A 14398-nucleotide genomic window follows, 5' to 3' on the forward strand; every position below is an offset into this window, starting at 1 on the left:
GCTCAGGTCACATTGCTCATCTTGCATCTCTAATACAAATTCACCTGTGAAATTATATTTTAACTTTTGCAATAGATGTGCAGTCAGTGTTATGAACACACCTTGGATTTTTCTCATTTTTATTTAGTTATTATCTAAAGCAAAATCCTAGCTTTCTGGTAATATATATTTATACATATATATTAAGAAACATGAAAAGAATGAAGCTTTGAAGGTTTTGTTCAGAAACTTAGGCTTATGATGTATTTCCAACATTACCTTTGCATCTCTTTAAGGCTGATATTAGTTGTATGGCACAGGAATATATTTTTTTCTTTTTTTTTTTTATCTGGGCAAAAATGAAATATTTTTATTGGAATTAAGGAATTTTCATGATGGCATTTGAAGCGATACAGGAATTTTCAGGATCTTGATCTAAGTGCAGTACTAACATTACATAAATGTCTGTCTTTTGTTTATTTTGTTTATGGCAAATCGTTTATTTCATCATTAAGAATGGTAACCTGGTAAAGAATGGTGTCAGCCTACTGATGAGTATGAGAGGTGGTCAGACATGAAAATATAATATCAAGGACAAAAAAGAGGAAATAAAGCCGGACATATTTAAATAAAGAACACACCTTTAAACAGTGAGATTAATTGCTATTATTATATATTATTAAAGAAAGTGGTAGGCTATCTTTCTCTGTGTTTCATCAAAATTGTTGTTTTCCTGGAACATCTTCTGCTGCAAAGCATGTGTTCCTGGGCCTCAATGGGATATGCTGGACAAAATCTGGCATTAAGCTGGAGTTCAAGTCAGATCCCTGGTTCCCACTAGCAAGGTATGTCTCCCTTAACAAGAGCTTACATTGCTGTGGCTGGTGGAGACCTTTTCCAGTGCTTTGGGGACAACATCATGCTGCAGGAGGACTGGAGATGGGAAAGTTGCATGCCCATGGGTGCTGTCTGTGATCTGGCTCCACCTTAAAGTACAAAAGAGCATTAGCCATGCTGTAAGCCCCAGAATTAGAGCTTCAGAGAGGCAAGAAAGAGCAGGAAAGGTTGTATGGGAGGGTAAATTATACTATGTTCTTTGTCCTCCCTTCCAGCCCTAAGCCAATGGCACCCAAGAGAGAATGAAGATGCAGATCTGAGGAACAAGGTCTGGATAGAGAGATGTCAATAAGGTGACAGAAACCATAAGGGCTGGGGGGATGGTGGCCTGAGACAGGTATGAGAGGAAGGGGAGGCTGGGATGAAGACTCAGCAGTAGGGAAGGGAGAGAGGACAGAGATCGTGAGTCCTGACTAACGCAGTCTGGGAACCTCTGTGCTGACTTTGCTTCATCAGACAGACCCCTGTCAGCATGTAGCTTCATCACATAAAGATATAAGGAATACCTGCAGGTTGCCTGGGACTCTGCTTTGCTATGTGTGGTGCATTAGCTTCCGCCAGCAGCCTGACTGCTACCCAACCTGCTTTCTCACTCCCCCTCCTCAAGAGGACATCTGGAAAATGAGATGAAAAAGCTCATGAGTTGAGCATCATGCTTTAAAATCTGTATAATCCTGTCCTGTTTTGCACTTCTTTACCCCTCTATTCCCTTAAATATTACTGCTTCAAGAAACTCTGGACCAGAATCTAAAAGCCTGCTCTTTTCCCTTCTTTCTTTGGTGTTTGAGATATTTACCAAGGGTAAGATCACAGAACTACAGACAGACAGACACAAGATCCTCTCTCCATGGTTCGATCTCACTGGACACGAACTCAAAACCTGTATTAGCAAGGTGCCATCTTTTGCTGTATTGTAACTGGTCTCCCTGACTTTTACTCCCAAAGAGGCCTAGGCTATTTGCATGGTATCTGAACGCCCTTCCGTCTGCATCAGTATAGGTAGTTAAACTTGACTAAATTTAAGATAAATTTACCTTAGTACTAGCAAGATCTGAATCATTAGATTCAGATCTTTCATATTGGCAGAACCAGACCCACAAGAAAGCCCAGAGGAACTGATAGCTTCCCCATGCGAATGATAAAATTACATTAAAAAATCTGACTGATTTCTCACACTGAGTATGTTATTAACATGCATTATTTCATTTTTCTTTTTATAGAAACTTTGATATTCAATTTCTGGATATAACTTTCAAATATTAGACTATGTTGAACTTGCAGGTTCCTGGAAGCTGATGACTGACATTAGCATTGAAAGATGGTAAGTACTGTAATTATACTAAATTCATAAGTAAAATGTTATAGCTAGGAGATGCTTAAAAAAATCATGTTTCTCTTAATTAATTTTCAGTAGGAAATAATAAAATAATTTATAAAAGTTTTAATAAAAATTAATGTGCAGGGTTTTTTTTCTTTGGAAATAAATGGTGAAAATCAATTATCTTTGGAGAAAAAAAGTAAGATGCATGTTTTTATCAATCAATAAAGATCTGATTACACCAAAGAAACAATTAAAAATTGGACCATAGACATAAAAGAGCGTTTTTTGATTAGTTTTGCTACAATTGAAATTGAATGAATAGCAGCACTACATAAGAATTTGATGTTTAACTAGTATGTTGCTCTGTCACAGAGGACAGCTTCAAATCCAAATAAAAGGCAGAAGAACTTTTCCTTTTTCCTACTTCTTCCACAGATTTTGATAACTATCTGCACACAGCACCCTATCTGTGAAAGGTGGACTTTATGAGAAGTGATTATAAAGTATTTTGTAGATTAAAAAAAAAAAAAAAAAAGCTTCTTCGTAGAACAATAAGTATTATAATTAAATTATTTATCTAGTTTCTACTGTCAACATTACAAGTGAAATTGCAGATGACCCTACTAACATATGCACAGCTCTTTTAGAAGGCAGTTCAGACATTGACTCTTCACAACATCAGAGTCAATGAAGCCTTACACATGCTTCTTACCCACCTCCACTCTATCCTACACAACCAACAATCTTTGTAAGGGAACAGAAAGAAAGATAGCAAGGAATGGAAAAAAAAAAAAAAAAAAAAAAAAAAACTCTATTAATTTTTTATTTTTAAACTGTGTTCTTTTTAAACATAATCTGTGGAGCTTATTTGCAAGATAACCTTCCTAAGAGAACCAAAATAATAAATCACCAAAGTTACAGGTTGAAATTTTCCAGCTCTCCATGATTCAGCAAACTTCAACTGATAGTTCTGACTCCTGAAAGCAAATGATTAAGCCAATATTTGTAGACAGACTTTTGTTTTGCCATTAATAAAATCATAGAGTCATAGAATATTTAAGTTGGAAGGAACCCACAAAGACCATTAAGTCTAACTCCACCCAAAAAATTAAACCACATGTCTGAGACCATTGCCTAAATGCTTCTTGATCTCCAGCAAACTCAGTGCTGTGAACACTGCAATGGGGAGCCTGTTCCAGTGCCCAACCATCTTCTCGGTGAAGAACATTTTCCTGATATCCAGCCTGAACCATCCTTTTTCAGGGGGCTTCAACCTGTTCCCTCGGGTCCAATTGCTGGTCACCAGAGAGAAGAACTCAGTGCCTGCCTTTCTGCTTCCCCTTGTGAGGAAATTGTAGACTGTGATGAGATCTTCCCTCAGCCTCCTCATCTCCAGGCTGAATAAGCCAAGTGACTTCAGCTTCTCCTCATGCGTCTTACCCTCTAGACCTTTTGCCATCTTTGTTGCCCTCCTTTGGACACTCCCCAACAGTTTTATATCTTTCTCATACTGTGGCGCCCTAAATTGCACACAGTGCTCAAGGTGAAGTTGCACCAGTGCAGCAGGGTAGAGTGGCACAATCACTTCCCTTGATTGGCTAGCAAAGCTATTCTTGATGCATCCCAGGGTATGGTTGGCCCTTCTGGACTCCAAGGCATATTGCTGGTTCATATTCAACTTACTGTCAATCGAACCCCCCAGATCCCTTTCTGCAGGACTGCTCTCCAGCATCTTGTCCCCCTGTCTGTATGTATAGCCAGGGTTGCCCCTTCCCAGGTGCAGAATCCAACACTTGCTCTTGTTAAACTTCATATAGTGGGTGATCTCCCAGCTCGCTAATTTAACCAGATCTTTCTGCAAGGCCTCACCACCCTTGATGGAGTCAACAGTTCAACCCAATTTGGTATCATCCACAAACTTGCTCAAAAAACCTTCCAGTCCTTCATCTAAATCTTTTATGAAAACATTGAAGAGGACTGGCCCTAAAATGGAGCCCTGGGGAACCCCACTAGTGAAAGATTGCCAGCCTGAAGCAACCCCATGTACCCCTCTAGGCCCAACCCATAGGCCAATAGTTCACCCATCTTATTATGCTTTTATACAACTGTATTCTGGTCATTTTGTCCAGATACTGTGAGAGACAGTATCAAAAGCTTTATTGAAATCCAGAAATATTACATTGACTGGCTTCCTTTTGTCAATTAGCTGTGTGATCTTGTCATAGAAAGAAATCAAGTTTGTTAGACAAGAGTGCATATACACACTCAGGGTTTTGTTTTAGTACACACATTTCAATATTTCCTTGTCTTGCTTGTCTTATTTTCAAGGGTTGGCATCCAAAGGTTGTCATGCTGCTTCTTAATAACGTTGACATCTGGTCAATTTTCAGAATTAAATGACATGCAGCTTTTATTTTTCTTTTTTCATCCTAGATAAACTAATACAGAAGCTTTTCTATCATACACAGAAAAGGCACTTCCATATCAAGCTCACCACTCTGTAAACTGCAATATAACCAGGACCCATCACAATACGAAGTCTCACCCTGTAGTGGATTTATGAGGCAAGGGTTTAGTAGCAGGGGGGCTGCGGGGGTGGCCTCTGTGAGAAGAATCCAGAAGCTGTCCCATGTCAGATTTAAGAGCAGGTTTAAGAAAGAAAGAAAGAAAGAAAAAAAAAAAAATTACAACAAAAAAACCTTCTGTGCAACAGCAGCTGGGAGATAGGTATGAAAAACAGCCCTGCAGACAACAAGGTCAGTACAGAAGGAGGGCAGGAGGTGCTCCAGGCATGGAGCAGAAGTTCCCCTTCTTTTTTGCCCGTGAAAATAATTGTTGAGTGATCTCCCTGTCCTTATCTCAACCTTTGAGTCTTTTTCATCATATTCTCTGCCCCCCTCCCCCCCCCCCCTTCCCACCCACCACCACCCTTTTTCTTTGAGGAGGGGTGTGAGAGGGTTGTGGTGGAGTTCAGCTACCCAGCAGAATAAAACCACCACATACCCATGTTGGAAAAAAAATGCTTTTGTTCTCAAGAAGGTTAGGAATGCACCAAAACAAAATGGAAACAAACAAACAAAAAAAACAAAAACAACAACAACAAAACAATACAAAGGTTAGATGCTTACTGCATGGATTTTGAATTAAAAGGTGAACCTGTATGCCTGAAGGATTGCCTGCTGAAGTGGGAGAGCTTGGTCTTTTTTTTAACATACCTATGCAGACATTTATAGGTTAGGGCAAAAATCATCCCCTGATGCCCAAGTAGTCACAGATGCAAACAGAACAAGCACCCTTTTTAAAAATTTGTTTCTTACTTGCAATCCTGCCAGCTTGAACCTTACAATAAAACTCAGTTCACTAGTAGCATTATAATCACTCAGTTCCAGCTATGTGTTCACATTTCCCTACTAACACAGTATTTTTCAAGAAATAGTGAACAGCAGATTTATTTATCATCCTAAGAGGTTCCAAAAGGAAAGTTAAGGACATATTTTAATGTGACTTTCATTAGTATTTCTGTATAGGGAGCAATTCAGGACCCTCCGAAGTGCTACCACTAAAACCAATTAGTATCCTTGTGGCATGAGTTGCCATTCACAATGAGAAAACATCTGTGATCTATTCTTGCATAATTAGTATGTATTTGTAATGCTGTAGATACTTTTCTTTCTCTGCAATTTTTATGCTAATGCAGAAGGCAGAGAGAACAAACTCCTTGCTGTTCACTTTCTCCACACAACTGAATCCTCTCCTCCAGTTCAGCTGACAAGGGGGACAGCAGTAAGGGAGGGAAAATGGCTGGTTCTTCTTCAGCATGAGAATAATATGCCCCCAGGGCGTAGTAGAGCCCTGACCTTCTAACCCAGGGTCACATGGTTGCTTGGCAATCAGGGCAGTTCAGAGACATCAGGCATCGTGACAACACTTTTATGAATAAAACAGTTTGTTGCATAAAGAATAAAATTCTTAAAGGAAAGGAGAACCTTTTTCTATCTTATGCTTGATCTATTTCTAAGATGGAAACTTAGCCTATTAGAAGAATATGCAAATCCCAGTTTTCTTTTTTAAATGTTACAGTCAGTGCAACTCACACCATTTATTTGCACTGTGTGACATTATGTTAAATTCTTTTTCAGTTAATTTATTGTTTGTTACTGATCTCTAGTGCCCTTCAGACACTCTTGAAAATAATTATTTGGGGCTCTATTACAATATTTTAATGAATAACCCCCCTGAAGCGCTAGCTGATGACCACCAGCAATATTTAAAAGAGGAACTTGGGGCTTTGGGTCTTGTTATTTTTAGCATTGCTGGAAGTATGTGGAACAAAGCTATTGGTGAACAAACTTTTTAAAGCTCTCATCTTGGAAGTTAAAAGATTTCATACATTACTACATACATAGGCACTGCTTTGAAAGGTTCTGCCTGATTGCTAGATTGAATTGTGGAAAACTAGATTAGCAGAATCACACAAAAGTGCTAGTTCATCTGTCCGCCAATGCAGCACATTTTTTTAAATCCTAAATATCTTAGGCCCCACTTCTATTGTTGTAAAACAGAGATTTCTGTATATTTTACAGTGTAAAAGATATTTCTCTTGTCCTGATTTCCTTTTAACTATGGAAACTCTAATAACATCAATCCTCAATGGAGACACATTTGGATTATGCTGGAGCCTGAGGTCAAACCAGACTGATTATTCCTCTTGAAACACCCATTGGGGTGGAGGTGGGGTTGGGGTAGGAAAAAAAAAAAAAAAAAAAAGACAAATAGCCTTATTTTGTATTCAATTAATCAGTTTTCAAACCATTCTCACCCCATGCTCTGAATGACAGAAGATCATAGAGATAATTATTACCAGCATATATTACATTACAAAATTTCTACTTCCCCGCACATTAGCTGTACTCACATTCAGCCACCTGCATGCTCCTCTCCACTCATCGCCCTTCCCTTCCTTTCTTTTACCTTCCCCTCCCATGTTAGTTTGTGCCTGTAACAACATACAGCCTGAAAATAATGTTAAATAACAGATATAGATACAATTAAATTTCAGTCTTAGAAGTTTCCTGTGAATCTGAATGTTTCTGAATAGTATTCTATAAATAATAACATAATAATATATAATAATAATATTTTAAATATGGACATGAACATTTTTCACCATAACAGGATCAAATAAAATAAATGTATTCAAGAGAATATGATTTATTTCCTCATTTTCCAGAAAGCAAATAAAAGTGTATTTTATATACCTAAAATGTCTTTGAATCATTATGTTTACTAATAAAGCCAATACCTTCTTTGTTAATCTACTGTTTACATAAAACTTATGTACATATGTACTTAGCAAGAACAAGGTCAGTAATGTTTTATTTCTGTCACAAGGAAGTCTGGAAGAAACTGGCATATTAAGAGAGCATATCAACAGTAGAGTGCCAAACATCATCAGATTGTGACTAATGCTCTCTCCATTTTACATCTTAAATATTTTTGCCTTGTATTTGTTTTGTGCTTTCTGAAGTTAGGTTTTTGAGTGGGCGCTTCAGAGCAAATATAAGCCTGTATGCTTCACTGCAGTTCAAGAGCACTCTTCTCTCCACAAACCCCCTCCTACTGCTTCCTTTCCATCTACTCAGTGCCTCAGCCTCTCATGAACTAGACTCTGTAAGTCATTTAGCACCCTTCTTCAAGAAGGCTCAGGCTCTGCCACCTTATACATATGAAAGAGCAACAAGATGCCTCCTCCAGATACACTCTACTTAAGCCGTCTCATGAGCTAATTTACCAATAGAGAATCTCAGAAAATGACTTACATTCTTCCCTACTCCTCCTTTTTATTCCCTTTCCCGTTTTCTTCTCTTCCTGCTCTTTTTTACCCAATTATAAGTTTGATGGGGTAATGCTTGTGAGTCCTGTTGTGTACAAGGCTGTAAAATACACTCCCCAGGCTTGGCAGGTCTTTCAGCTCAAGAACAACATCTCTGAAAAAGTGGCAGAAAACCATACATGACAACAACTCTATTTTAGTGACAGGCAATCAATAAAAACAAGATAATATCAATAAAATGTATATGAAAGTTATGATGTTCACTATTTCTGGGCTGCATCATTGATAAGATGTCAGTGACCAAACAGTAGGAATTGACACAAAGCTGTGACACAGGTTTTCTAAAATTGGGGTCACCAGGTGTTTGTCAATAAAAACAAAAAACAACAGCAACAAACAACAAAAACAAAGAAACCAACAAAAAACAGGCATGCTTCCTGGCCACCTGGAAGCTGTTGGTTAAGGAGTCAAGTAATATAAGATTAGGGCTATTTAATATTAACACAGAAAACTACCCAAAACTCCTGTAAAATAAGAAGTCATTAGGGGCAGAACTGACAATGAAGGTGTTTCCTGCAGGTGAGCTTCCAAGACAAAATGCTTGTATATATAAAGATGGGGGGCAGGGCAGGAGAGACTATGTTAAAAATATATAACTGTGTTTTCTATATTGAAAAGGGGATGATTAATAGAAAACAGGAGATTTAATCCATCTCTGATGTGCAGCATCACCCAGCATTTTACATTGTAAGATTTTAAGATGCAACCTTGTTTTCTTTCTTAAAGATTTCTTGATTCACTGTAAACAAACTAATTTGCTTAAATATTGAAAGATACTAAAAGACACTAAATTTGTATTTAGAACTAGAGCCAACTTTGGAATTTTCTAGTAGTGAATGCAAGAAGTGTAATTAACATGTTACAACTAAAAAAATAATACAGTAGTGTATGAATTTGACATCTCTGTCTGTGCTCCATTATATCTCCACTGTTTTGGCTCAGCTGACTTTTGAGTGCATTTCAACAAAACCTGGTTTGAAAGTACTCTGTCTAACAATCTCCCTTGTCTGTGCCATGAGGCTCACTCAGGTTCTAAGAAGCATAGACATATTCTTACCATCTCTGCTATGTAGCCATCCTTGGGCTGTGCCACGTGAGCAGAATAAAGTAAGATTTAGCAAACTTGCCTACCTTCCTAGTTTTTCACAGACATTATTTTATCACCTATACCTATATATATACGTACAGGTGTATGTGTAAGGATACATATACATGATAAGGATTCTGCATACCTTCAGAAAGTAGCTGAGAATTAAAACATTACTGAGGAAGAAGCTGCCTGAGTCAGGGCTGGGATGGGGTGGGGTGGGCAACAGACAGACCACCGTAGTTGAGAATAATAAATGAAGGAAGCCAAACACTGCTCTTACTCTTTGTCTTTTGTAGGAACCAAGATGGATGGGACTGGATGATCTGCCACTGTAAAAAGTGGTGAAGAGCTTTCTTCCATGGGAAGTCATCTAAACTCCTATTTCCTTGAGTGTGCTCTAAACACAATATTACCCATAATTAATCAGTAAAGTTGTGCAGGCTCAAAACAATATTCCAAGATCACTCCTGTGATGCCAGCAAAGTCTTTATTTGCTGAGCTTAAATAGTTGATGGTCCTTTGACAGAAACACAGCTACCACCAGATCTGAAACTCTGGAACTCTGGAGCTCCAGAAAGATCCAGTATTTCAGGGATGCACACTCCCAACTAGCAGCGAAAGATTAAAACCTGACAAACAGACATCTCTTTTACAGGAAGAAAAAAAAAAAAAAAAAAAAAAAAAGACTATCTATTAAATTGGACTTTATTTTTCAACACATTCTTTTTCTGGTAAATTCACTAATGCCATATTAGTAAGACATGCTGGTTGGCTGAAAGTAAAGGAAACTTGAAGGAGCCAGAGAAAAACCAACTGACAGGAAGTATGCTCAAAAACCTTTCTTTCAAAGGAAGCTCATAAAATATGTTCTTGATTTTCTAATCAGGCTTTCTGATATAATGAAAGTTCATCCAGAATGACAATTTTTCATTCATGTGATGCTTCTGGCAAGAAAATTGAAAAAGCAAATAGTGGTAAAAGAGGATCAACTTAATGCATTTCAGCTTAACTGTGCAGGTGAACTTGGGAGGAAATTATATTTACTGAAATCTATGATATCTTTCCCTCTTCATAAAACCTCTTTGAAATAGCAAATACTGTTGAAGATTGCCCTGTATTATTGATGCTGCTAATTAGCTAATGAAATACTCTAGTTTTTCTGCTACTTTTGGCATTTCTATCTGCTTACAGTATAGATAACCTTACCACTGTTCCCACTCAAAATGTGATTATATATCATATGTCCTATATAGCACATTATGCAGCACTTGCTCCTACAGATATCAGAAAATACCTGCCCAATACTGGCCAGACTGGTTGTCCTGGTAGCAATGGTTTTGTACAGCATGCCCAAATTTGTCATGTATATGAGCATCAACTCGCTGACAGCTATAGTGAGATATTCACAGCAATTGGAATTGTGTTACTGATGGTAATCAAGGATAGACATCACCTCCCGCTCAGCCCATATTATATGATATAAAAAGAAGATCTGCGTTCAGAGTCTAGGTTTGCATTAAGTTGTGGAAGTGGCTATTAATTGGAGATTCTCATTTAAGCAGGTTAAAAAACAAAAAACAAAAAACAAAAAAAAAAAACGCATTTGGGTAGTTTTGGGTAGTTGTTTTCACTTTTAATGAGAGCACATCTTATTCATAGGGTCAGAAGTGTGACATGTTCTATCTCATGTTACAAAAATAATGATGTTTTGGGTCATCTGAGATATACAGAGATGAGGGGAAAAAAAGGAAAAGCAAGACAGAGAGACAGCTATGGGCCTGCTCTTGACTTATGGTTGTCTTTTTCTGTGCAGCCATCACTAAAAAGACAGGCTGCTAAATACCTTGAAAAAATAAAACCACGTGCTAGAATTATTTAATGTTTTGGATTGGGAAACAAATATCTTTTGTAGATAGGGCATTTAAAATAACTGTTTTGATATTCAGGCAGTACCAAGAAATGAGACAGCTTGTCAGTGCTTCCCTTATAAAACACCCATTTATTAAAAAAAAAAAAAAAAAGAAAAAGAAAAAAAAAAACATTTATTGTCAGTTAAAATGAAAAACATTTAAAGCAGCTTGTCTATTTTCGAAATGATCAGCAAAAATCAAAACAAAACAAAACAAAACATTTTAACTGTTTCCAGGTTCTATTTGTACTTTCTTCATACTTCTTTCTTTCTAACGAAGAAGGATTTTGCTTTCCAGAGGAAAATTCAGGAAAGCCCATATGAAGCATTATGTTGTTTTAAGCCCAGTTCTGTTAATTAATCTATTTTCCCAGTTCACAGGCTGGACAATGAAGATGCATTAACTTTAAGAGTTAGGAAGCCATCAGCAGTGTCATTTCCCATTGCTCTGGGTAGCACACTGAAGATATTTGCCTCATGTCCTCTTTCTCCTTCTATTCAAAGCACTCAGATTGTGGTTGTGTTTGCACACCCAAAGGTAAAAGAATCTGCAAAGAACCGTCTGATTGTACCCCAAAGTGAGCAGATAACCTAAGTAGTAGGCTAATTTATAGTTTAATTTACTGCAGACCAGACTCCAAAAGAAATTATCCACACCTCACTCTATGAAATCAATGAGACTATTTGCAGAGTAAGGGTATGGGCAGACAAGCACTTCTGTTGGGTGAATTGCTCTGTCAGCTAAAATGCATGAAGAAGGGATCAGCATGAGGTTGCTGATGCAGTCCAACCTAGTTTACTCTGAGCAAATTGGTTGAGTGCCCATCCTATATCAAAATGTTTTCTGCAGTGACTCACACATTTATTTAGAAATACAATATCTGCTCTTTAATTCATTGACACCAGTGTTCAGAGAAGCATTGTCAAAGTCAGTAGGGTTACATGAGCATGAGAAGGGAATCAGGTCAGCAGTATTTCAGCTAAAGCAACAAATAAGACTAAATCCCACACAAAAGCTTGCTCAAGAAAATATTTATAGAAGCTTGCAGATCTGCCGCCTATTAAGTGGCTCCCTCCATAAAAGCACCAGTTGAACCACCTGTTCTACTGTAGGTCAAATCTGTCTTTAAAGGCCAGGTCTGACAGGCTGGCTGCTAATGCCAAGCCAAGAAATGGAAGGCTGCAGGGCTTTCTCTATTTCTTGTAGACTGATGACCTTTCCAAAACTTAATTACAAAACACAATGTATTGATGTTTGGGGATTGCTCACTATGATTGTAAGCTGCACATTTGTAAAAACTTTGAACGGTAACTATTTTACTTGCCATATAGGTTATATGATATTTTGGTAAGATATGTGTAGTATGAGGTAAAGCATGGCAATATGAAATAGTGGCATCATTTGAAAAATTGGCATTGCTGCTGGCAAATAAAAGGAAAGAAGAAAAAAAAAATCTATTCTATTCTATTCTATTTTATCACAGTCTTACAATGAAATATTTGATAAAGAGAAGAGCTAAACTCAGGCTTCTAGTGTGCTTCTATAACAACATCTCTCTTATAGCTTCCATTAGTTCATGTTTGCTCATAGAAAACTGAGAATTATAGTTTCCATCTTGGAAAGTGTAGAGTTAACAAAACAAAACAAAAAAAAGATATTAAAAATTGTCTTGGGCTAGAAACAAACAAACAAAAAAATACCACAACAACAAAATACCAACAACAAACCACCAACACCAACACCACCTTCCAAAATTCCAAAGACACAAAAACAAAGCTAAAATTCAAAAGCCAAAGGGGACTGAATACCACATCTTTTTGGGTCAACCAATAACTGAGCTTGACAGTATGAGCCTTAGACACATATTACCTAGGATATGAGTTCAGTCACTTAGCAGACAGATGTTTTTATGTCCATCCCTTCAGGTGCACCAGTGTTGCCCTCAGCCGCAGCAGGCCAACCCTGTAACGAGAAATGGCGTTTATGCTTCATTTCCAGTTTCCTTTTGACCAAATCATCATGATGGCTATCAAGTAAAGTTCTAATATCTTGTGATCACATGATTTCTTTTTCCCTGAAAATATCTGCAATCTGCTCCTTATGTGAGTCCCAAGAAAGAAGGAGAAGCAGTGAGTCCAGGAGCATCCCTGTAGAGTTACAATTACTGTGGAAGTCCCAAGACAGCTGGCGATACTGGCTTTCCTCCTGTTCAGTCCCCATGTAGCCTGTTCCTCCCTTGAGTTTAATCCAGCATACTTGAGTTTAAACATGGGTTTATTTAAAGACACACAAACCAAAAAGGATCTAAAGAAATGACCCAAAAGCTTAGATCTAAAAGCAGATCAAAGAAGGTCTTTAAGCTGACAGGTGAAGATGAGGCTCTTAAGTCATTATTTATTGTTATCTAGGCCTTATGGCAATCTCCTGTTATTAAAACATTTCACAGATGACATTTAAGTGAATATGGTAGTATTATAATTACACATAACATATACTCATGAAATATCAAAATTTCTAGTTTGAGCTACTCTGAGTATTTAAGAGGTTAGGAGAAGGGGGAGAAAATGTGATTGTTTCTAATTATCTGCATCCTTTTATTTTGTCATACATGAAAAATTCCTTTGTGCTGTACATTGACACTGTACATTGTGCATGTACAGTGACTAATCTCTGCCAAACAGAAAGTTTAACTCCAAAGAACATCCCACATAACTGTTGCCATATTTCTTCCATTGCTGGTACAGCTGCATGACATTGTACTGCACTAGGATAGCACAAAACACAACTAGGCATAAATTTGTTCCACTTGGGGATTAACATTTATTGTTAATCAGATTTCCGCCATGTCTATATATACAGCTATCATTCTGAGATTCTCATTTGCCTCCATGAACATAGCTATGGCTCTGACAACTCCATTGCTCCTAAGACAGAGTGACCCCTCTGAGACAGGATGTGCTGCACTCCCAGTGACATGACAGTGCTAGCAAGAATAGCTGCCAGAAGACAAGGGATCACTGCCATTTGCGCAAAGGTTTGTACCACTAAGGAATGAAGCGTTGGGAATCTACACATTCCCAAAATTACATATTAATGTTTTCATCTGAGCTATAGTAAGAAAGCAATTTCAAATTTTTTTTTTTTTTTTTTTTTTAAAAAAAAGATACTTTCTTTATGAATATTTTCTACATTAGGCTTTTTATCACAGTCATGTTCCAGTCTTGGAGAATAAATGTATGTCAAAATTTTGGAATATCCACTAGAAGAGAAATTGTGATTTCCATTCATCACCATCATTGTAAGCTTAA

General features: G+C 37.5%; 1 long non-coding RNA gene across 1 annotated transcript; it reads right to left on the reverse strand.

Annotated features, from left to right (window-relative positions):
* Positions 1 to 322: 322 nt before the first annotated feature.
* LOC118164982 lies at positions 323 to 13093 on the reverse strand. The gene is made up of 3 exons (XR_004749791.1): positions 12960 to 13093; positions 8017 to 8184; positions 323 to 1490 (listed from the first exon to the last, which is right to left on the reverse strand). It is a non-coding gene; the product is annotated as an uncharacterized LOC118164982 (long non-coding RNA).
* Between the last annotated feature and the right edge of the window lie 1305 nt (positions 13094 to 14398).

Source organism: Oxyura jamaicensis, chromosome 3 (genome assembly GCF_011077185.1).
Source record: "Oxyura jamaicensis isolate SHBP4307 breed ruddy duck chromosome 3, BPBGC_Ojam_1.0, whole genome shotgun sequence".
Taxonomy (NCBI): Eukaryota; Metazoa; Chordata; class Aves; order Anseriformes; family Anatidae; genus Oxyura; species Oxyura jamaicensis.